The sequence below is a fragment of the Meleagris gallopavo genome, chromosome 2 (assembly GCF_000146605.3).
Source record: "Meleagris gallopavo isolate NT-WF06-2002-E0010 breed Aviagen turkey brand Nicholas breeding stock chromosome 2, Turkey_5.1, whole genome shotgun sequence".
NCBI classification, from domain to species: domain Eukaryota; kingdom Metazoa; phylum Chordata; class Aves; order Galliformes; family Phasianidae; genus Meleagris; species Meleagris gallopavo.
The window spans coordinates 32,548,674-32,573,099 of NC_015012.2; the positions used below are offsets into that span (position 1 = coordinate 32,548,674).

At 45.1% G+C, this 24,426-nt stretch overlaps 1 long non-coding RNA gene across 5 annotated transcripts; it reads left to right on the forward strand.

Moving 5' to 3' along the window:
• The first annotated feature begins 900 nt into the window (after positions 1 to 900).
• Positions 901 to 24,426, forward strand: LOC104909641. Of its 5 annotated transcripts, none has more exons than XR_792490.3 (7): positions 901 to 1,394; positions 4,681 to 4,906; positions 5,270 to 5,745; positions 6,589 to 6,689; positions 10,986 to 11,071; positions 21,278 to 21,874; positions 23,467 to 24,426. It is a non-coding gene; the product is annotated as an uncharacterized LOC104909641 (long non-coding RNA). The 5 variants fall into 5 exon arrangements; XR_792491.3 differs by having other exon boundaries at positions 23,470 to 24,426; XR_792489.3 differs by lacking the exon at positions 23,467 to 24,426 and having other exon boundaries at positions 907 to 1,394; positions 21,278 to 23,458.

The following is a 24,426-nucleotide window of genomic DNA, read 5'->3' on the forward strand; positions in this document are numbered from 1 at the left end:
CCGCTCTGCGGGGCCCGGAGAGCTCGGAGCTGGGGCTGCGGGCGTGTGCCGGTTCAGTCTTCCTGTGTCGTCAGCCCTGCGACGCGTGGCGGCACGCATTGTGAAGCTGGGCCTGGTGGCAGGGGGGAGCCCAGTGAGCGCCCTGCCCTGTGAGTTATTCCCTGGTAGTCTGCGAGGGAAGGCTGCTCGAAAGAGTGATGGGTGTTTTTATTATTATTAATGTCAGCCTGTGTTCGCACTGAGGTTAGATTACAGCCCCATTGTGAGTGGCTCGGAGACAGCCTGTACTCTGGGGAACACGCCGTCCGAACAGGAACGGCAGCAGAAAGGGCAGGGAACGAGCAGAGCCGGAGGAGAGGAAGCGCTTTTCCCCTGTTCGTGCAGCAGAAAACAGACCTCCTGCACCCATGCAGGCCCCTCATCCTTTGGACCGCACGGTCCTCTTGTGTAAGTGGAATAAATAACCTGTGACTGCCTGTTTTTTGGTGGTTCAGCATTTGTAAATGCTGACTGTTTACCTTTTGGTTAAAGCTAAACTTGCCTTCTCTTTCCCCAGCGGTTTGACATAGATACAGAGAGCCCGGAGCCCACTTGGGCCCACAGAGACAATCGTTAACCTGTGGGGCTCCTCGCTGAGCCCTGCCTGCCCATGGGTGCCAGAGCACTGATGGAGGAGTGCTGCCCACCCGTGGGGCAGCCCGCAGGCTGTGGGGACTGCTTCAGGCAGCTGAATGTTCACTCCAGTTTACAGATCGATTCCAGAGATGTTTCAAGGGGAAACGAGATTTGCAGAGGAAACTGGACTGGCCTTTTTGAATTCAACTGCAGAATTAGTTAACAAAGTTGCAGGTTCTCAGTCTCCTTTTCTCTTTCTTTGCCAACTCTTTTTTTTTTTTTTTTTTTTTCCCTTTCTTTTCCCTTCCTCAATATAAATACCCTGGGGCAGTTTCTTTTCTTTTTGGTATGAATGTGATGATCTTTCAGGCCTGCGATTGGCTCTGCGGCTTGTCATCGGGGACACACCTCCTGGCGAGGGGCCACCGCCTCCCCCCTCTTGTGAAAGCTTCCCCTTGTAACAAGTGAGCGTAATTACATCAGTTACTCACTAGAGCACAGACCTGCTTTAAATTTTGGCCTCTCTGAGCCTGTGAGAAGCTGAAGGACTAGAAAATGCAGTTTCAAAGGCCTGTAACACTCTGGAGCGTGCAACTCAAGCTGGGCTTTTCCCTCCCAGGAATGAAGACTCCCAGTCACATGTGAGGAGGAATGAATATCCCTACCAGCCACTGAAATGGCTAAGAGAGCAGACCTGCCGCACCAGAAGAGGATTTCCACTTTGCCAAAGCCTGGCCCACTGAAAAAAAATGCGTATCTGATCCCCTTTGCTTCTAGAGGTACTGGGAAGGAAGATTGCTGAGTGAATTGCAGGGGGTGTGGGCGATCTCTGCAAAAGAGCACAGCCAGCTAAAAAAAGGCATCTGCTACCAAAAGAAAATGTATTTCATCCAGCAGCCTGCAAAAATAGGGGCAGACATATCAGGGGAAGAGTGGCCCTGAAGAGCAGCATTTATGTGCTGGGTGGACATGACAGTAGCAGCTTGACACCTATCTGATGGGTCGGGATGGGAACTTGCTGTGCTTCTGTGGGCTTGTTCCAGAAAGGAGTGAGTGCAAGTGACAGCATTCTACTTATGATCCAGGTGGAGGGTTATCCACTGGGTAAATCACTGTAGCACATGGGAAGCCAGTGTTGTCCCAGCTGAAACCCTGCTCCACGCATGGTGGAGTGTGGCCATTAAAGAGGAAAGTTGCTGTGCAAGAAAGAAAGGAAGTGATGTTCTGGGTGGAGGAGAGGACTCATTTCTTATCCTAGGACATTTGGTCACAGCCCTGATGTATGTCAAAGATGCTACTGCTGCTTGGTGAGCTGGAAGGATGAAGATGAGGTGCAGACCATTTGTCTGACTAAAGCTGAGTCCTCACGTATAGGCATTTACCGAGTGTCAGAACTGCTGCTATTCTGACATGAGATGAGCCTGAGCCTTTTCAAACACGTCTTGCAAAAATTATACAAAGGAGAGACACCTTTCTCCTCTTGCCCTCTAGCTATTATCTAACATGTAGGTGTTTGCTGAGACCAAACAACTGAATGGATTCAGCCCTGGTCTAGATCAGACAGAGCAAACCTTGAGCTGGCTCTCTCATCTCTCAGTGCTGTAGTGGATTGACTGGAACTTTTTTTCCATGTCTCTGTCCTTCAGTTTTCCACTTTCCTCCAAAATAAAAATAACCACCTGCTTCCTACCCTGCATCAGAGTATCTTCTTTCTGGGCTTGCCATCGGAACTGATGTAACCCTATGAAAAATGCAGGTTTTGTTGAGACAGCATTTTCCCATGGAAGAAAAAGCTCCTTTGTTTCTCTCATTAGCTCTCAAAGCATTGACTCAATGACACGCTGTCTGTGTTTTCTCCCAAGGACCTGTTCGTGGAGCTGCCGAGAAGCTTCCTAGGTCATGGTCCATTCAGAAGCTGCCAGGAGTTGCAGGATGGTGCAGGCTTGGTCTGAAAACCAGCAACTAATTCATTATGACAGCCTTGGAAATATGACAAATAATGTTAGGTGCTTTCCATGGTACCAACAGTTCTCTGTATCATTTTTTGTGAAACTGGGATTGGGGTACCCAAAACTGAGTCTACCCTCTCTGAGATGTGCTTCAGGGTGCCTGACATCTCTGCAAGCCAGGACTTCCCTGCCCCATGCATCCTATGTGCTGGAGGGCTGGGATAGAATGAACGATGTTTAAGGTCTAGATATCTGGCACAGAGAGAGCAAGCAGAACAATGGGAGGTTGTGGTGCCAGGGACAGGTGTATCAGCAGGCCACAGAGCATTTCTACATTGCCAGATGTTCTATCCACCTCTGCCCTGACCTCTGGGCTGGGGTGGGAGTGTTTGCTCCCAGCTTTGCTCTGCAGGATGTCAAAGAACATTTACTCGCTTCCCTTGCCTGTAAACATCTACCAATTCACCTTTCTTTTATGTGCTTTTCAAGTAAGATCAAGGTTTCATTCTTTCTATTACTATTCTCCCTGACGTTCTCTGCAAGCAAACTATTGGCAAGTGATGAAATCCTCTACATACAGGCTGAAATGTAGGGACCGCATGGACAAAATAATAATGCTAGTCATAATAATAAATAACAGCCCCATTCGCTTTACTCTGCAGCTCACAAAACAACAGCCCAGTCCAAATTCTCATCTGCCGTGGAGATAAAAAGTGTGATTTACTCTGTCGGCTATGGAGAGCAGACACACACGGGGCAGTTATCTCTGGCCATAAACAAACTGGAGTGGCTTTGCCTTTTAACAGGCTCCCTTCTCCTCTCCTGTGGAGTGCTACTTTCCGCCTTACGTAACCCTCTGGGCAACTCCACTGACCTATTTTGTTTTAATAAACTTGAGCAGTTTGAGTTATGCACCCTCCACTTCTCAGACGCCATTGCCACTCCACAGGGCTCCCTTTCTTGCCCTGCTTCACAAGGCTGTGTAGGTGGTGTCTTGGGAGAAGTTAAATAAACGGCTTCCATGTTCTGACTCAGCCCATATGTGCCAAGCTTCCCTTTTGACTGTTAGCCTTGGAGAAGAGAAGGAAAAACCGAGTTGTCGAGGAAAAAGCATAACCTTTCAGAAACAGTTTTTTATTACCTTCCTTATCGCTCCTTTAAGGTCATAAAGATTATACCAAAGAAACTATTAAGTTTTCCAGGATTGCAAAATATTTTATCAATGATGCACATGAGGCATGCTGTTCCACTTTTCAATTTTTTTTTGGCATTAAATTTCCTTTTATGTTCAGGGATTTGATCTTAATGTTCCCTCCGTACCTTTCTGTTTCCATCCTGCTTGGAGGCAGTCAGACATGGTTAATGGTTTCTTCTAGCCAGGAGCCTAGAGTGAGCTGCAAATAGAAGACCTTGCAGGCATTAAAAAACAAACAAACAGTGAACATGGGATCTAGAACTGTGGGCACCATGGTTTCTTGAGAGGCTGAGCAGCTGGCATTGCCTCCCTCGTGGGTCCTAAGGTGGGAATTAACTTCAGGAGAACAGTGACTGGCAGCACTGCTTTTCTGTAGTGCCTCATCTGCTTAAGTTCATTTAAGATATATTCTTCCACCAAAAAATATTACTAAAATTTATTCTTTTGCTGAAAAACATCTGTGAAAACCTAACACTGTAATGCTCCTAATGGTTTAATGCTGGGGTCTGGACTGAAATGGCTGCATACTGGTGTATCCACCAGGTTATCCTGGGAAACAGATAGGGTTCAAATGCAGCAGGAGGCCGTTTGAGATTCTCTACCCCACATGCTACAGTGGAGGAGCAGATTAGTGTCCTACTCATAATGAGTCCCTTACAAATCCCATTCTGGAAAAGGATATCCAGAGCTTTGGGAGAAACTCTGCAAAGAGTCTCATGAGAGGCCCAATTCTTCACACTGGGAAGTGTTGTGGGTGGACTGCAAAGCTCTACTGAATATTGAGTTAATCCAAGATTTACATGCCATAAGCCTGCAGAAATTGGGCTGTGGTGGGCTTTAGCTAAAGCAGTGTTAGCTAACCTCTTAAGAAACCCAGTTTTTCTCTCCCATGCAGTCTTTCCAATGGGTCTTGTTTTCTAGGTCCTGATCTTCAGCTGGCAGAACACAGCTTCATCCCATTGAAAAGCCAGTGAAGCAGATAGGAAGATCTTACCCCAACACAATTCTGCTTCCTGATGACATGCTTGTTTCCACCCGGCAAGACAATAAACCAAGCACTAGCAATGGAAGAGTAGCAGACTGGCACAAAGATCCTCCATTCACCTCTCCTGTAGCATTTACTATAAACAGAGGCCAGAGCAGGGAGGTGAGACACTTTGGTGAAATGATGTTGGGAGGGGAGTCTTGAGCTGAGTTGCAGTGGAAAAGTTTATATCATGGAATTGCCAAGTATAAATCACTATAAGAGATTCCTCAGTCAAGACACTTTGGAAACAGGACAGTAATGCCAACTGAAAATATAACAGAGCAATATTATGACCATGTAGATCATGATGTGCCAACCTTTTCCATAGTGTCCCACATGGAAAAGCTGCCCTTCTCCTACAGGATTAGACTTCCTGCCTGGAGTGGGCAGAGTGGTTGGGAGCATAGGATCTGTGAGTGCAGGTGCCTTGCCAATCTGTGCAGGTATCTCAGCATCGATTTAGGCTATGCTCATATTTTCCAGGTTCTTTCTCCTGTAACACAACAGTATGGAAAGACTTCCCCCGTGACTGTAACATGAAAAACAGATGAAGGAGGGAGCTGCTGGGGGAGCTTATAATTCCCAGCTGGAAATGCAGTCTCTTGGATAGTGCCTTGTGATGCTGAAAGCACCCCCAGTCTCTTAACGGCAGCTTAAAGAAGTCTGATCACTGGGCAGCAAGGTAAGGCCCAAACTATTCTCAGCATCCAACTCAGACAACATAAGGTATCAACTACAGACTTTAAATCCATTTTTAAATTTTATTTTTTTTCTCTTTTGAAAGAAAATGAAAATTAAACGTGAAGCAATGGCAATCTGTATCGGGGAATGAATTTCAGTATATTTGATAAAAAGCTTCTTTTTGTTTTGTTTAAAGTATCAAATAACACGTGCTTCCTACCAAAGCATTTCAGAAAGTTGAACCAAAACACTGCCTTAGCATCTGGAACTAAAGCTTGGTAAGTGCTAAATCCACTTTTGAGTACTATAACTCTTCCGTGAGTAGGAGATGACTATTTTTCCATTTCAGTTTATTCAAAGACTTAGATTCAGTGGCTTGTTCCTTCAAAGCTGAGAAACTGTGTGAGGTTTGGAAAAAGCAGACAAGCTTGCTTTTCCTCTCTGGTTTATAAGGAAAACAAGGGCAAGAGGACAAGATCCAGCAGATCTGAAATGTTGGGGTATATGGTGTCCTGGAACAACCTGTTTAACCCACCAGCCACTGACAGTACTTCCTTTGTTTAGTATTACTTTTTATTTTCTGTTTTGCAATTAATGTGGTTTATTTAAGCAATAAAAATTTAAGAGTTCAATAAAAAATGGTTTTAGACATTTTAGTGGATTCAAATTTCATTCTAAATGCAAGCTGATATAAATCAATTCTAAAGAAAAACAGTCGTCCCACAATAAATTAGAAATGAATAACGCACAATTTTCCAGATAGAAAAATGCAATAATCAAGACCTAATAAAAGCATGTAAAGCTGTAAATAAATACGTGTAGATAAAACTGTCTACCGTTAACAGTAAATAACAAAGTTAGCAGGCAGGCTGTGCATGGTTCAAAGTCAACAGTCTTAATGGTTACAGCCTGATGAGTATCAACCTTTCATTAGGGAAAATAATTAAGAAGGATAAATGGAGAAAAGCTTTGAATTAATATTTAAAACTAAGCTCTCCTGCTTGCTGATTTAATTGGGTGATTTAATCTGTTCGCTGAGGCTCAAATTTATCAGTTTTAGTCCAGTTTCCCTGTATTTACAGGATGGATGGGGTTTTATGCATCTGATGTTTCACTTTTAGCTCTGCGAAGTTGAAGCTAAACCTCCCTGGACTCAGAGCTCCTTCCCCATCAGTCTGCCAGGAGTCTGGAGAAAGTCTTCAGTGATCCAGATTGGTGACTGGTCAGTCGTTACAAATCAGTGCCTAGTGCAGTTCCTAGCAGTAGCTTCTGTCGCTGCCTGACACGTAACTAGCAAGCATGCTTGTAGCATTCGTGCAGAGGAACCAGGAAACAAGTTGCTGTGATGATGACATATGCTAGCAGCTTTAATTGTCCCTCTCCATGCTACATCTCTCTGAATCTATCCTGTAGTGTCCTGTCCTGTTCCATCACGTCCTGTCTCCTCCCATTCCATTCCATTCCATTCCATTCCATTCCATCCCATCCCATCCCATCCCATCCCATCCCATCCCATCCCAACTGTTTGGATGCCTGAGGACCTTAAACTCTGTTTTCATTACGCTTTGTGGGAACACCATGTTTGTATAGGTGCAGAGTCCCACTCTCTGTGTGAACTCATTCAGACCTTGGTGTGGACCACTGAGCACTATATACTCAGGATATGCTAAGGATAAGGCACAAGACAAGTGGTAGTGACAGACTGACTTCAAGTATGCAATGAGACGATGAGACAAAGGCAGGCAGTGGTCAGGGCAACTCTGTGCTACGTCACATTGGTTCTCAGTTGTTTTTGTATGCAAACAGTTCCCCTAGTGCAGGATACATGCTGCATGTTTGTATCTCTGCCTATCTGCTAGTGAGCCCATTTCTGTCATGAATCAGCTTCTCCACCGAGGAGAGACCAGTGGAATGACATATGGCACCTATTTAGTGTATTTACTGCAATGTATTTACTTTGTTTAACTAGTAATGGCACAGGTCACGGGAAACTCACTGGGAAAAACATCTTCCTGTATTCCATGGCAAATATATGCACACAGTTGTCTAGCTGGGCTCCAAAACAACCCACACTTATCATCCCCAAATTGAGTTTTGTTTTCCAGCCCACCCCATCAGTCTCCAATTGCTGTTCGTGAGCTCCTTCCTCTGGCTGTAAATGCCTATCTGCATAACTGGAATTCATGGCATGACCTTTGATTCATTCTGTCCTCATGCCAGACTCCAGCAGGTCTCTGTTATCAGATACTAAGGCCTATTGTAACCTGAAGTGCATGCACAAATTTACCCAGGCGGGTATGCTGGCATCCTTGCCTGATAGTTCCTCCTTCCCAGAGGAGCACTGGCATCTCTCAGCCTCCTTAGGGCCGCCAAGGCCTCTCTTTACATAAGGAAAATATGTTGGCACGAAAGGCAAATGGTTACGCATGCTTCTGCTATTTTCCCTTTCGGAGGGTAAATGCTCGTTCATATCCCATGATGTCATCTTTTGACACTACACATTGATGTGCCAGGCAAGTATGGTGTTCTCATCTGCTATCTGCCTCAGCCCGCAGGGGCCCTCTGTCCCTGGAGCACAAGGTTTTGCCCTGATTCTTCTCTTCCGAAGTCAAAGGAGCATCGATTTCCCAGGCAGAGGCACAGGAGAGGGATGTGCTTTGCCCAGCCTCAGCTTGAAGGCTGTAGCAGGGCTGGGGACAGAAGCCAGGCCTTGTGATTCCCAGTACTGTCCTTCCACAATACCATTGCTGGTTTTATAGTGTGCATGAGTTCTTACACACAGTCCTGTCTCCCAGGCAGACACCACAGTCTGGGACATGGCAGGGTACATCTCATATCTGTTTGACCTGCTGCACAGCTTCAGAAGCTGCAGCACAGCAAGTGTAAGGGCTGTACTGTAAGCAGGACATTCCTTTACTAGCAGCAGATGGGATGCAGAGAGAGCTCCTGTCCTGTCTGTGTGCCTCCAGAGATGCCTGCTAGTACCTTTTGAGCCAAAAAACCCACTCTCATTTCCTCTAATACCCTCGCTGTGTTCATCAGTGGTCATTAGGAAGTGTTGCTGCAGTGAGTGGGAGGAGGCACCATGAATCTTGTGTGACAGAGCCAAGTGCCAACAAACTGGAGTGCCTCAGCTGATCCAAGGGGATTTTAGTTGAACTGCCTTCGCCCACTGTGAGCGAGTGTCATTTGTCAAGCCTTGGTGACACTAGCTGGCATCGGGGAGTGCAGCAGGTTGACATGTGTGCTATCTGTGGGACTGCAGTAGCATTTCCCCCTAAATGACCATATATATCTATGCCTTTGCAATCATTAAATGCAAGAAGTGCCTTTGGTGTACATGCTCATTACAGTCATCCTGGAAGATGCTTTCCACTTGCCATAGCGTCTCTCAGCTTATCACACAGTGAAAGCAAGATGAGGCTGACGGCAGGCTTAGTAAATCCAGCCTTTGCCCATCAAGAAGCGAGTTCTGATGCCAGGTTCTCACTGCTTATGGATGTAGGGAACTCCCTGTTAAATTTCCTTCCAGACAGACTCCATACAGAATAGTATAGGGTTAGTGTCAGATTTAGCATTAATCAAATCTTAGGTACTTTTAGCAGTGCGGATTTGAAACCAGCAACTAGAAGGGAAGAGTCTTGTGGAGTGCTTAGCTCTGTGATAGCCAGGTGGCTGTGTGTGGAGTTAGCTCCAGATTGAGGTCTCCTGATATGTTCCTGTGAAAATGAAATACAGCAATGCTCTGCAGTGGCACACTAAGGCTACCTCCCATGCTCTCCACTTGTTCTCACATGGGTGCTGCGTGCTGCTCTCACGCAGTTTCACACTCCCTGGTTATACATTAGCAATGACACATTCTTTAGCTCAGGTTTGAGACGGATGTAGATTGAGGCCCAATATGACAAACTGCAGTTGGGGAGAAAGAAAACATCAATAGGGATCAAATATTTTCTGGTCTCACATTAGCAGACAAGAGCTTGTGACAAACCACTGCTGCTAGTTATAGCCATTCATTATTATCTATTGGAATCCAGTAGTGTGAGAGGAGATGAGGTCCTTGGGTCTAAAGGCTTTCTGAGATGAAGATAGCAAGCAGAATCACAGAATCACAGAATGGCCTAGGTGGGAAGAGACCTTAAGGATCATGAATCTCCAGTCCCCCCATCACAAGCAGGGCCACCAACTTCCACATTTAATACTAGACCAGGCTGCCCAGGGCCCCATCCAACCTGGCCTTGAACACCTCCAGGGGCTGGGCATCAAGCAGGCCCTCTTGGAACTTTATCCCCAAGGAATAGAGCACTGTCTGGGGACATGGGCTGCTGTGCTGTGCCTTTGCTGAGGGCATTATGGCCCCAAGGATAATGTATACTTTGTTGAGGAACCAGAAACTTAGCAGAGCAGGTAAGGAGGAATAGGCATAGCCAGAAATGAAAGGAATGATTTGGTGTGGGCTCATCAGAAATGATAAATTTGAGACGGAATAACCAAGGTCCTACACATGCATCTTTTGACCCTTTTGCTTCCCTTGCCCTCCAAATCTCTGAAAGCACTGATGGTTCAGAGAGCCTCTGCTTCTTTCCCATGGGCACAGATGTCTGGGGACAGGGGAGCTGGGACAGTGCCCACGACAGCCAGCTGTTCATACCAGCCATTCCTGCTCCAAATTGAGAGTGCCCTAATGGCAGATTTGAAGGCTGGCCTTTTGTTTTGGCCCATCTCTCTCAGCCTGCATAATCCACTTGGCTGGAACACATTGCAAAGTATCATGCTGTTTGGAGAGAGGCCTTCAGCATGTGCCATGCTGGACAACCTTCCCCAGCTACTGGATCAGCTTTCATTTGAGACCTAGCTGTGATATGCTCCCTGCTAAAAGTCACACGGTTAGCTCCACTAGACCTGGAGTGAACATCATGCCTGAGCAAATGATGCCCCCCATCTGTGTCCACAGCCATCTCTTCTCAGAGGAAGAAATGAAGAGTAATATCAATGCAGTCAGATCCCAAATGTAATGGGCACCCAAACCAATGAAATTTCATTTTTTATTGTTTAAAATCACATAAGGAAAATACAGGTAGGGACTAGAGGAAGAAGTAAAGCCAAAACAGATCAAGGTAGAGAGCTCCATCTCTCTCTCCAGCTGGCTTTGGCCTTTGACAGCCCAGTCTAAATCTTTACACAGGACACAGGGCAGGTGATAGCAGATCACACTGCCTCTCATCACCTTGAATGATCAGTGGAAGTTTTCCTAAAGCATGGAAGAATAAGCTGATGGAGAATATTAGCTGCCACCCTCTCCTCCCCTTTCCCTCTCACTTTCCTGCTTTATGGATAGCAGCCACGCTGTGATCTTAGGCCTAAGAAAGATAGCCCTCCTGCAGCCCTCTTTTAAATAGATGCGTGGCCCAGGGTGGAGATGAGGCAGAACAGGTCATGGGCAGGGTGTTGCTGACACATCCTTTGGGATTTTCTCCAATGATCTCTTTTTCTTCCTTTGACTTCATGTTTTGTAAAGTGTTTGGATACTCCGTGACAAAGAGGTGGAGATCTACATGGGGCTGTACAAACCCTCTGGAAATTGTTTGCAGCCTAGAAAAAAAGGTATGGACTCATCCTCAGTCTCTTCCTTTTTAATTGCACGTGTATCTCAGGGACCATAGCACTTCCAGCACACCAGTTGGTCCACAGTCATGTCAGGGAAGACCAGTGCTGAGCCTGCTCAGGAGACAGTGCCTGGTGAGCTTTGTCCTTGGAGACTTGTGGAGCCTCAGATGAGGCCCAGCCTGTTCCAGACTGCAAAGCTGAAGCTGTCTATCTCAGATGCAACAGGTTAAGAGACTGCCAAAGATTACGCAAAGAAACTGGTAGAAACAGGATCAAGTGGGGCCATTTATGTCACAGGAAACATATTTGGGCAATTCTTTCTAGGCAGGAGTTGAAAACTATGACTCCTAGAGAGCCCCTGTAAGACATCCATTACAGAGTCTCTTGGTCAGCACTGGAAAGGCAGGATAGGACAGAAACTTGTTGATTCCCTCGTTCATCAAACCAGGCAGTGAGTGCACAGGCCAAGTCTTGTCCTGGCTCACTCATCTAGGTCGTGCAAATGCTGCTCGGATGAAACCAGCGTTTCAGCTATCACAAGAGAACACCTTGGCCTAATACACTGACAGAGAAAGGATGTATTTTTGGAAAAACCTAGTAACTGTACTGTGGTGATGATTCCTTTCAGTTGTCTTGTAGATACAAGTGGCCCATGTTCAGACAAGTTGGATATGGCCCCAGTTCTTCTGTAACTCACTTCTCCCAAACCGCTAGTGCTGGCTCCATATACAAGTCTCAGTGCAAAATTAGTTACCCACAGCAGCATGCCAACATGTGATTTGCTGATGAACAAACAGCAGATTTTCCCAGTGCTTTCATACAGTTGTTCTGCCAGTGGGAGGTACAATTTAAGGAACATTAACATGAATAAGCGACTTTCTGTGACAGCTACGTTTACTGGTTCTGCTTCCCTCGTCTCCAAATTTCTAACATGACCTTTGATAAGAAAGCGTCTTGCTGGAATTACACTAGATTGCTGGAAGCTCTTGTGAGACAACCCCTTATCAAAGACTGAATGCAGCCGTGATCGGCATGGAGTGCCAGTCCAAATTTACCCAGGCTGCTATGTTGGCGTGCTTCCCTAAATTCTCAACTTCACGGGCTTTTATCCTGTACTGCAAAGTGAGGGCATCACGGACTCTCCTCTTAGCTGCCACTAACCCATTTGACACCACAGAAATATGCCCAAGTGAGAACACGCTCATGTTCCCAGCCCATGTACAAATCTCCCCTCCCTAAAAACCTCAGGAAAGAAATGTTCGAAATATGTTTTTCCCAAGCGCAGTTCTGTTTACTCGATGGTGATTGTTCAAGGAGGTGTTTTTGGCTTCTCCTTTCCCATTCTTAGGTTCTCAGCTGAACAAGGGCTGTATTCTTGTCACGGTGTGTATCAGGCAATGAAGGAGAAGCAGCAATGCCTTTCTGGTGCCAGCTGGCACCATGCCACGCAATTGTTGTTGAATGGGGATGTAATAACTGTAATAGTATGTTTCTCACTTAATTCAAATCTCTCCCGAGATGCTCTTTTTATTTGAGGGGGCAGGGGGGATCTGTGTCTCTCAGCATGTCTCAATCTGCCGCTCCAGCTGGGTCTCTTTATCCTTCCGACCATGCCTGTGGCAAACCAGGTGCTTCTGGAAGGCTGTGTGCCCTGCTTCACCCCGATGCGCTCCTCAGCTGCTGTGGGAACACAAAGATGGGCCCCCCAGATGAGCACCAGAAGGGCTGCTGGGCTTCAGATCTGCCGCCTATGGCTCACTGTGCCGTTTGGTGTCTGCATCTGAAAGAAGGCACCAAAGCACCAGGACAGCATGCACAGTAGGAGAGTGGTGGCTCAGCCCCAAAGTCTTCCCTTCTAACTTCCCTGCCTGTCTGGCCTTTAGGAAGTAGAAGGGAACTCAGCCATTAATAACCCTTGCAGTTTTTTGGCCTCCATGCTGAGCCTGTCCATGAGAGACCAATTATAATTGTGCTGCAGCCAGAAATCTCAGCTAAATGGCCAAAGCCCTCTGATTCTGAGAAATTCTGGGGAAGGATTTCTTTGTAGAGAGAGAGGATGAGAATGAGAAAAAAAAAAAAAAAGAGGATTTTCTTGGACACATGGCAGGCTGTGAGCGGGGCCAGGATTTCATACAATGCAGCTTGCTGTGGCTGCCTTCAGTACGAGGCTGTGTGCTGCTGCAAACCCAGCACAGGGCAGGGAGTTCTCCCACTGGTTCCCTCCACAAGACCCCACCACCTCCCTCCAGCAGGCATCTCACAGTAGCAAATGCCTTGGAAAAGGGTGTACAGTTCCTGAACCAAAGCCAAGACCCCAAGAGCTGGTCCCATTTCTAGATGCCTGAGTCATGGGGTCCCTGGGGAATCCTGTCCTAAGGGTAGTGCACATTTAACCCATGTATGTGTTCGAATGGGAGAAACCTCCTAGGCTCAGACACCTTCTTGGCTCAGGTTATTTCCATGTGGAAAACGAGCAGTTATTTTGAAGGGCTAGAGGTTGTTATTGCAGTAGCTCTGGGTCAGCCTCTTCCCTCCCACATGCCAAAAGCTTTGGTATTCTCAGCACACCAAGATCTAAAATCTACATTTCCTAAGCAAAAGTGAAGATTAAAATGATTACAAAATATATTATGAAATGAGGGAAAAAAAAGTAAAATCTCTTTGTCAAGAGATTTATCCCTGAGCACATGTCAGGTATGTATAACAATGCAGGGAGGGAATACGTGCAAAAGACATTATGACAGATGAAGGCTTAAAATGTGTAACTTTTTCAGGAGTTAATCCCAGGTACAAGAACATTTTACAGATGCACGTTACATGTTTGGCTTCTTTCAGGTGCAGATGCAAGGGTAGGCTAAGAGAAAGCATTGCACATGTTTAGTTATATGATGAATGGATAGGAAGGTGTCCTGGGGGACAAAGCTCTACTGTCATAATTTGTTTACCCCACAGTCACATTTGGAAATATGGGGGTTCTGGAATGTGTTTCAACTTTTTTTTTTTTTTAAATTGCTACCTGTTCAAGAAGATATAGCTGTAGATGTCCCTGTTCATTGTGGAGGAGTTGGACAGGATAACCTTTAATGATCCCTTCCAAATCCAATGATTCTATGATTCTATATTATAGAATATCATAGAATATATATAGAATGTATATCAAAAGCTGGGAATGGGCAGAAGGCACATAGGTCATTTGGCGGAGCCACCCTAGTTTAGAAGCGTGGCAATGATAGGGAAGGGTGGAACCTCATGCCATGATCCCTCCTGGGACAGTGTGTGAACAGATGTCAGCAATGGCTTTTCTCTAAGAGGCAGCAACTCTCTTGTCAGTTTTGTGAATATTATGAATAGGAGGTTAGTAAGCACTTCCAAATGTCAGTGTTATTCTAGGTGCAGAAACACTTTGAAAAGAAATGTTGCCTTCACTAGAAAGCTCTTTGCATCCCAAGAGACCACAGGGAAGAAGATCTTTGGAAGATTCTGGCTCTTTTGCCTATGCTATCACTAATAGCATTTTCTGGATAAGCAGGTGCGTTGCTGGACTGTAAGAGTAGATGCCAAACAGAGGAACTCACTTTTGTGGTACTTTCATAATTTTATAATTTTGGTAGTGTTGGTGGCTCTGAAGCCACATTCTTTTGTCTGTGAAAGTGGTACAGAAAGTTGTGTACTGAGAGAATCTGCTTTAAGAAAGCTGTTTCTTCTAGCTCTGCTGCTTGCTGCCTTGCCTAGTGTGAGTAGACATTGAGATATTTCCACAGCTCTTGTGTGTGCTCCACAGGCATTCCTACCTAGATAAGATGGGTTCCCATGAGCTTCACACTCTTGATGCCCCCTCCTCTGTGATGATAATCTGGATTATCTACAATTGGCCAGAGTGGAGCTCTGGTCCCCAAGCCTGACTGCAAAGCACCAAAATCACAGAGTCATGGCAACCCTGAGAACACAACTGAAACTCTAATCCCATTATAACGATTCAATGTACTTTCCTCAAACTTTTAATAGGGTAACATGTACCTGAATAACTAGATTTCCTCCTCATATCCATGATTCTGCTCTTGGCGATGATTGGAGAACTATGATAGCATAATTTGATTTGGATGGCCTGCGCAGGCACCACCTGGCAGCTGTTGATATCAAGTTAGAAGAATGAAGATGCATGGTCCAGAGGAATATTCGATTATATGGTTTCCTTTCCAAAGGTAATAGCCTGATGAATAACAAAGTTACTTGCCCTTTTTTTTTAGATTTATTTTTTATTTTTTATTTTTTGCTGTCACCGTCTCTCTTTCCAGGGGTTTTTATTGAGTTATTTTCATTTTTCTATTCAGCACCCATCTGGAGATGGATGAGAGCTCCCTCTGTTTCTGGAAACGATCACTGCTGAATCAAAATCAGCTGTCTGTGTCAGAATACTGTTAAAAAAGCAAAGTAAAGCTTGCGCGCCACAGAGCCTGGCTTTCTAGATCCTGTTAGCAGAAGCCGTTGGAGACAAGCTCCCAGCAACCCATCTTGCATGCATTTGCAACTAGTCTCAGCTCCCAACAAAGAGCTTCAGTGCAGAGACAAGTGAAGACCTTTTTCACTCCACCCTCTATAACTAGACTGGATGTTTGAGAAGTGCTGAGTTCACTGAGATGTTTAAAGTGGAGTGAGAAGCCATAAGGAAGCTTTCCCTAGAGGTGCTGGGAACCACAATTACTTTACTAATCATCTGTTTGAAAGAGCTCTCCCCTGGTTTGTAAAGCTGAACTAAAGGTTATGAGTAGATGTCATCCTTGTCCATGCACTGACAGACTATTCACATTAATTTTTCTCTTATGGATTGAATACCTTGGGCTTGTGCTGAATTTTCTAACTTGGATCCAAATATGAGCTCAGCTTGACCGGGACTCTCCTTCCCACTCTGAAACTTCACATCTGCTCTCTAGAATGACAGAATCGTTAAGGTTGGAAAAGACCTCTAAGATCACCTAGTCCAACTGTCCACCTATCACCAACATTGCCCACTAAACCATATCCCCCGGTGCCACTTCTTTTCCTGAACACCTAAAGGGACAGTGACTCCACCACTTCCTTCTCTTTATCTGTCAGCATTCAAAGGCGGAAGCCACAGTACTTACAGCCCACCTGTGCTGTAGGGGCAAAGAGCATGAAATGCTCTCCCTGTCATCATGCAGGACTTGGGAAGTGGCAAGCGCTAGGTTCTTCTAAAAGTCCTTTAAGCATTTTGTAGATATTTGGCAGCTTTCAAAAGATTTAAGGAAGAATATTTCCAGCCCCTTTCAGGTGTGGGAAGGAATTAGTAAATGGTGTCTCACTACACAAAATCTCTTTATTCCTCTAGATTTTTCTCAATCTCTTCAGTGAACCTCAATCTTTTCTCCAGAAATAGTTTGTGCCATTCTTTTCCCAGTATGTGAGACATCTGGTGTTTCTTGCTCCTGTGAATGTTTCTGGGGACTGTTTTTTAATGTTTTGGCATTAGACAAAGGGGTCTTCGCATACCAGTGTTTCTGTCCTTCCCCAGTCTCATCCCTTTTCAAGTTTTTGCCCCAACTGGTTTCTGCACAAACTTTTTTAAGTGCATAGCACCCAGACAAATGCATTATGGAATGATCTGGTCTCCCATACCTGCCAGAAAAAATAAATCAGCTCACAGCACTAAAGGTGCTAAAGGCAAACTCAAAATTTGAATGAACCTCGAGAGCTCATGGAATTGAATGGAAAAGCTCGCAATGATGTTAATAACCCTGTAGCAAGCTTCTGCTTGAACACAGTACAAAATTAAATCAAAGTCACTCTGGAGCAGGAGGGACACACATACATTGAAATGACACAAGTAGGAAATAAGATGAGAAATAAGTTTTATTTAGTGGACAACTATCTGAGTGCTGGTTTCACTTAAGAAGATATGAAGCAAAGGACCGCAGAATAGACTGGAGGAATTTTCTCTCTTTTGCCTTTTTGAAAGAAGTGTATGAACTTTAGCATAGAAGAGCTGCTCCAGTTTTGTGATTTATGACAGACGGAAATATAAACAGTTTAGCAATCATCAATAACAATCTTCCTTGTTCCACTGAAATCTCACCTGAGGCTATGTGTTTTTGTTCCTTAATTGTCATAATACTCAGCAGATGTGAGGATTATTATAATCAGATAATTTTTAGAAAAAAATACATTAAAAAGTGCCAATTTTCTTTTTTGGGCATCACATAAGGACACATAAAAGAATACGACACCTGAACTTGAAGAGAGAGAGCCCCCAGCCTTTGGAATCTGTAAAGCAAGGGCTGGGAGACAGGGACTGCAATTCTTCTCATTGCTAGGGAAGTCAGGTCATGGAGAGGGATGTGCACGAGACTGCACAGGTTTAGTGGCAAAGCTCAGAATTGAAGCCAGGTGCTGTACTGTTGCTTAACCATAAGAACTCCCTGTCTTCCTGAAGTTTCCTAATCAGACCTGAAGTCATCTGTTGCCACACCCTGAATGTGATGATAGTTATTATTTATAACATATATAAATACATTTATATCATCTATCACTAGGCACTGCCAACAAAGGTTTTAGCTTTGAGCCGGAACTGAAGAAGGAGACTTTCTGGACACATCCACAGTAGGTCAGCCCACCTCACTGGCTGTTTATGAAAGCAATTTTCAGAGTCACAGATGGAAAATTCATTATGGGAGCTGACTGTTACAGCCACAAGGATCGCAGCGGCTGATCTCATCACATCATTTGCAAACCCAACATGAAGGATTCTGCCTAGCCAGTTGGCAATCCAGGCACTTTGTTATTCCCTACTACTCATCAAATCCAATACATGTTGGTAAACTAGACCACGTATTTTAGCAACCATCACAGACTGGACATAAAGAGTCCAAATGATAACAAATTTACCACTTTCCTCAGGAAATGTTTTCAGTTATTTCTTTCATCAAATCTTAAACGGCAAGATAAAACATAAGAAAAACTTACAGTCTGCCTCTCCCCTCGCCCCAGCAAACTCCCCCCAAAATGTGTGTCTTATATCCAGTTTGAATGTGATAGATCTGATCTTCTGAACCTGACCTTTTTAGTTCTTTCTTCTCTTGGATGCATTTCTCCTTGGTGGATCATTAAGAGGTGAGTATCCTTTACTTTCTTCTGACAAACTATATGGTATCCTGAAGAGTTTTTCATGTTAGAGAGTATCTTAAAGATTGTATGTCGTGTCTGTAGCTCATTTCTGAACCTTTCCCAGTCATTTTGTTTCTCTCTTCAGTGTGGTCCTACAGTGTATGTTTTGTTAGTGTCATGCCTGTGGGAAAATCATGTCCTTACCGCTAATCCATATCTTCTAAGTTAGCTGCCAGCAGGAACAACTTAGGTTTTCTTGCTCTGTCTGAAGCCAACTTCCGGTGAATTATCTGCATAATCCATCAGAGCTTCCCAGAGTCACCGCTTTCCAGAATATAGTCTCACGAGCACATAAAGTTTGTCTATATGCCCTATTCTCTGCTACATTCATCTAGGACAGATCTTACAACACACACCACCCTACTGTTGCCCAGTTATGAACATCAGAAGTCACTCTGTAACACCATTCTGCTCTTACTGACATCTTCCTTCCCCCGTTTTCCATTTAGACACTCCCCAACACACAGAGCATGGAATTCTTCTGTCTTCCAGAAAAAGGGACATCCCACAATCCAGCCCACTTCCTTCCCCTGCCTCACCCACATTCAGATGAATTTGTTGCTTTTCAGTATCCATAAGCCAGCCATGTTTTAATACATTTTATTCCTCTAGATTTTTCTCTATCTGCACTGCATGTTCTGATCACTGCCAACTTTTGGAAAATCTGATCTGCATTATTTCTTTCTTTATTTTATAGTAGTGACTGGAGGATCCAGAGGAGTTGCGCACTGTATGTGTGCATGTGAAAAAGCATTCCGTGGCCCTGAGCAATTATAACCTACACAGAGTGTAGGTGAGGATAGGCAAATGCTAGGAAAAAGGATTTTACAATAGCTTTGTTTTGCAGAAATGGGACAAACACATGGAGAAGTTAAAAATAAGGACGTGTGTGTCTTAGCTGTCAATAACCAAACTTTCCCAGCAGATGAGTAATAGGAAACACCCTCATCCAAGCTTTTGCCGTCGCTATTGCCTGACATTCTGCTCTGATTCTCAAGAGTCTTGCCTTTTTCTTCCCTTCCCCAGACTCTTTACCATCCTTGCTCAAGTTCTCAACTAGCTGGCCTCACCTCAAGTGAATACTTACCTATCTTGCCTGACTTTACCTATGATAACTAATTCCAGAACAGCATGCATCCTCCTGGATGATATCATTTTGGCCAAGGGCTCTTTTTCTCCACTTACATATTATTTCCTGCCAAGAGATGTAGAACTGCTGTTTTTTTGGCTCTCTGCTCCCCTTCCAGAGCTGTGAAACCTCCTTTCTTTTGAGACACCTCCAAGTGGCCTCCAGGTTCTGCGAAGTTCAGATTCACCACACTGAAAGCATTTTGCATCAGATGACCTGCACAGTATCATTTTATTGTAATGAGCACAAAAATCTGCTCCCATGAGAAGTCAGAGGCAGAATCCCAACCTCCTCCTGTGCACCTGCTCCTTTAAACAGCCTCAGGGCAAGTCAGCTCTTTCACAGCTGGCTAGCAGATGGGAAAAGGTGAGAACAGACAGGCTGCTGTTCAGGGTTTCTGTGGCAGAGTAGTAGGATTGCTTTAAGCTCCTCTTAACACATTATGCAGAATCTTAAGTCTTTAGCTGAACCAGGACTACAATCCTCTTATGCGTCTTTGCTGAAATTCCGTGAGTTGCAGGCACGCACACACACACCAGCACAGAGGAGCCTTCAGGAGCGGCTTACCCCTCACAGGTGACAAATGACACCAGGCAAGTTTGTGCTGGACAGCCCGTGGGCCATCAGTCACCTAAAGACAGGAGATGGCTCTTGGCTCCCCCGGCCTTAAGGCATGTTGTGATTGCCTTCTTTTTATTTACGGATAACGGAATTGCTTGTTAAGATTGGCTTGTCCTTTCTTGCTAGGGATTTTTGTGCGTGTGTTTGTTTTCTGTTTCCAGAGTGTTGGTGTCAAGTCTTTACCTCCCTTGACCTCCAGCAACAAGGCAGCTCATAGTTGAGTCTGACAGCCTGTGAGATCTATTTGCAGTGGGTCACACTCACCTCTCTGCAGGACATGGGGCCAAAGTCAGGTTGGATATGACTACCAGCACTACATATGCATGTGCATCCATGTCCTGTGCAGGTGAAAGAGATCCTGTCCCAGACAGAAAAGGGGTTTCCCAGACCCTGTGCCAATTCTTTCTACCACTGTTATCTGGGGCTCAGGGGAGACCTTATCGCTCTCTAAAATGCCCTGAAAGCAGGCTGTGGCGAGGTGGGGTTCAGCCTCTTCTCTCAGGTAACGGTGAGAGGATGAGAGATAATGGCCTCAAGTTGTGCCAGGAAAGGTTCAAGTCGGACACTGGGAGAAAGCTTATTCTCTGAAAGAACGGTGAGGCAGTGGCACAGGCTGCCCAGGGAGGTGGTGGAGTCACCATCCCTCGAGTTTCAAGGACCATGCGGATGTAAAACTGAGGGACACAGTTTAGAGTGGTCACAGGCATGGGTTGATGGTTGGACTTAGATGATCTTTCCAATCTTAATGATTCTATGATTCTATGAAATATTCCGATGAAGAGTTGCATCGGTATTTATCTCCTTTGAGTATTTGATTATTTGCTTAGGTTGGTTATTTGGTTATTATGTATTTAGATTTGGATTTTCAAAATGAACTTGAGATTTTCAGAGCCCATCCATCAAGAGAACGGACTTTGAAACTAGATGAAAAAAACACCAATTAACACCTACTTGAATTGTTTGATGTTGAGGCTCAGGAATCCTCACTGCAGGTCACAAATCACGTGGCCTCAGAAAACCTACAGAATGAGGCACAGGTCCCCTTCTTGGTAGCATATGATCTCTGCCACCTTGAAACCCCAAAGGTGGGCCTAGGTGGTTGCCCAGCTGTGATGCTGCACCAAGGCCTACACAAGTGATGCAAGAGCTGACTATGGTGAAGAGGTGTGGAAAGCTCTTTCTTCTTGCCAACATGGAATTTGTTTTTTCTGTTCTCTGGTAGGGTCTCAGATACTCACTGATGTGTGAATGCTTATTTCTTACATTTCAAACAGATGATCTGTAATCTCTACAAGTGCGACCTTACATTGATTGCAAGAGATGGGAAGAAACTCTCGTGGTTACTCTGGTGTTGCATTGTGATGTCTCCTTTTTCCTTCAAGAAGCTAAAGCCTGAAGAACTTGATCACCTGATACACTGGTGTCAGAGCCCAGCTCTCAGCCTGAGGTCCAAAGCCGCATTTCCTGACTGACATCGTGCACTACATGGGCACTGCAATGCTGCCATTGTACCAGCTCTCATTTTCACTTAAAGTACAAATCAGTTGGAGCAAACCTACCCATCTCTGTCTGAAGCAGAGCCAAGTCACAACTGAGCACCATGTATGAAATACTAACTGGAGCTTTGGAAACTGAGCTGCTGTATTTATTCAGCCTGAGGTGAATTCTGTCCCCAAACAACTGCAAAGGAGAATGAACTTATTCCAGTAAGATCAGTTTTACCATTTCATCCCTCGCAAGCTTAGTTCATAGGTCCTGTTTGTTAGCTGCACCTGAACTGCATACAGAGGATTTTTGCTGGGGGATCTCTCTCAGAGGTGAAACGGTGCCTGTCCCATTGAATTTACAGAGAGGCTGTTTTTCTCACACAGGTTGGTAGTGGAGTTTTTGGTAAGCAGACTTTTGTTAAGCAGAGTTTTGTTTATAATTTCCTATGTCAAGCGTGCTTCCATTAATAAGTACTCAAACTAGGATGAGATGTGAGTCTGAAGTGGAGGAGAACAATCTGTTGTGGGATGTGAGGGGGGAGCATGGGGGAAGAGTAGGGAAGGGAAGAAAGGTTTGGGCAGAGAGGAGGTATGGCAATGAGGGACTGTTGGGATGGGGAGAGAAGAGGTAACACCCAAGAGCGGTACAGTATGTCAAATAAAGCATCAAGATCACATGTGCTGGAAGTGTTTCTCTTCCAGAAAAGAGGGCTTGTGCTGTTGGCTGCATGCAACTGTGATCTGCACGTGGCCAGCTCCAAATCTACCAGTGGTTTCTCTTGAACTGGAACCATCCAAAGGGAGCTTGCCAAAACCATTTTTGTGGACACTCAGCAGAGATGCTGGTTGAACTCACATGAGAGAACTGGCCTGGCTCGGCTCCAGTCACACCCTTTTCATGCTCACTGCTCTCGGAGTGACCAAACTATTGTTTGCAGGACCTGAACTGCAAAGCTGCATGCATGCAACTGAATCAAAGTCCCTCTGGGAGTGGGAGATTGCCACTGAGCATGTGCGTGTTTATGGTCCTGCTGACGGAGCTGTAGCTGCCATTTGTCTGGCTCATTGCACTACAGAAGTGTGGGATGCTGCTAGCAGTGTTGGAGGATAGTTTTAAATTCAGTTTGTCTTACAACATCAGATCTATCACCTGGAGGATATGAATCCTTCTGTGCCAGTGCCTGTCATGCACATTTCTACACTTATTATCCTGCTCTTTCAAGCGTTTTATATTCCCATACATCACAGTTAGGTCAGAACCATAAATATTCACAGATCGTGTGGCCAGATGCTGCCCATTCTGGTCATAGCAGATGTCTGATTCAGTCTCATGGCTCTATAGCTCTGTAGGCCACTCAAAGTCCAAAAGTGGTTATTACCGGTTCCACCAGAGAAATTCTGCAAGATACTCTGCAGTGGTTGGTTCTAGACTAACCAAGCTGGAGGGCAAATTCCTTCTCAGCCTGACAGCCTTGAGAATGGTTTATCAGAATCAAGAATGCACATATTTCTGTTGGAAGTCTGACGTGTTTTAAATAGTTCCTATTCCAACAGAACATTTGGAGAGCATTATAAGTGCTACCTTCCTCTCAAAAAAATCTTGCTTAGCTCTTGTGCCCCACAGCACCCTGAGGCAGTGAGTTCCAGCTAATCTGATGGCAGTAAGGTCACATGCAGAGTTCTGAGGTGTCCTCCTGCTGTTGGACTGTAGAATTCGGAGTTGAGGATATCTTTTTTTTTTTCTTTTCTCTAGCTTGTTAAACATTTCCATGACAGCTCTTTCCGTCTATCTTCTCTGCAAGCCAAATATTTTTCACTGCTCTGTTCTGCTCTGAGGTTAGTCTTAGAGGCCAGTTCCTCTGGGTAGGGGCATCAAAGCATGGCTGCATGCAAAAGCGCTGAGGAACTCCATCCTCTTCTTCCTCCCACTTCTCCCAGCTCTCCATCACCATCACAATCACTTCTTCTGTGTTCAGCAGGATGGCAGAGCTCCCGAAAGGAGTCAAGGTGATGGAGGAGTTTCTAGAGGGCTGCAGATGAACATATCCAGCCTATTTTGATGGAGATGCTCTTACAGAACTCGGCAGAAGGCAAAGGGAGGGACGTTAAAACCAACCTCCACGTGGAAACTCGAATTATTAATTAGCTGCACCATCCAGCCTGTGTTTGGCAGCTCCTTGCTCCATGCCCTGTGGGATGCCAGGATAGCCTCAGTGTACCTGAAGGCAGTGTGCCACTGGAAGTTTCCATTATGTGACAGTGCTGATGAATCCTGACCCCACAAAGACTCAGTAGGGGTCTAGTTTGGCCTCATCCAGTTCACTGATGGCTGGCATTGCCCTAAGCAGCAGGAATCCTGGAGACACGAGCACACACCTGGACACAAGATCAATGCTGGCTCTCAGGAAACCTCAGCATGAGCTGAAGTGGAGAAGGAAATGGGGCCTTCTCATCAGCACACAGGAGTACTGGCATGTGCCTGCTTCTGTGCCAGCAGGTATTAATGCCCATCAGAGCATGTCAACCAGCAGGCACTGTCTAATCCTGCTGTTGTATAATAAATAAGATTATTGAATGGGAGAACTGAAGGTCAGAGAATGAGGATGATACTCACTGGTGCAGAGCTACTGTGCTCTGCTGAGATATCAGAGGAAGTCTTCTCTAGTGATAACTCTTCCTTCTGGGTATTCTTCTCTAAATCTGGATGTCTTTGTTCAAGGAGGAGGCTGAAAAAGGAGTGGCAAGGCCAACTCCAGCTCCAGATGTGTGTGTCCACTTGTGCTATTGTCTCACTCCAATTTATAGGAGGGAGAGGAGGTTCTCTGATATATGTATACATATATGTATATGTATATATGAGATTAAGAAACGATGGTTCAAGTGTTGGTCCGACCAGTTTATTACAAATCTTAATCAGGGAGATGGGGAAGGGGAGG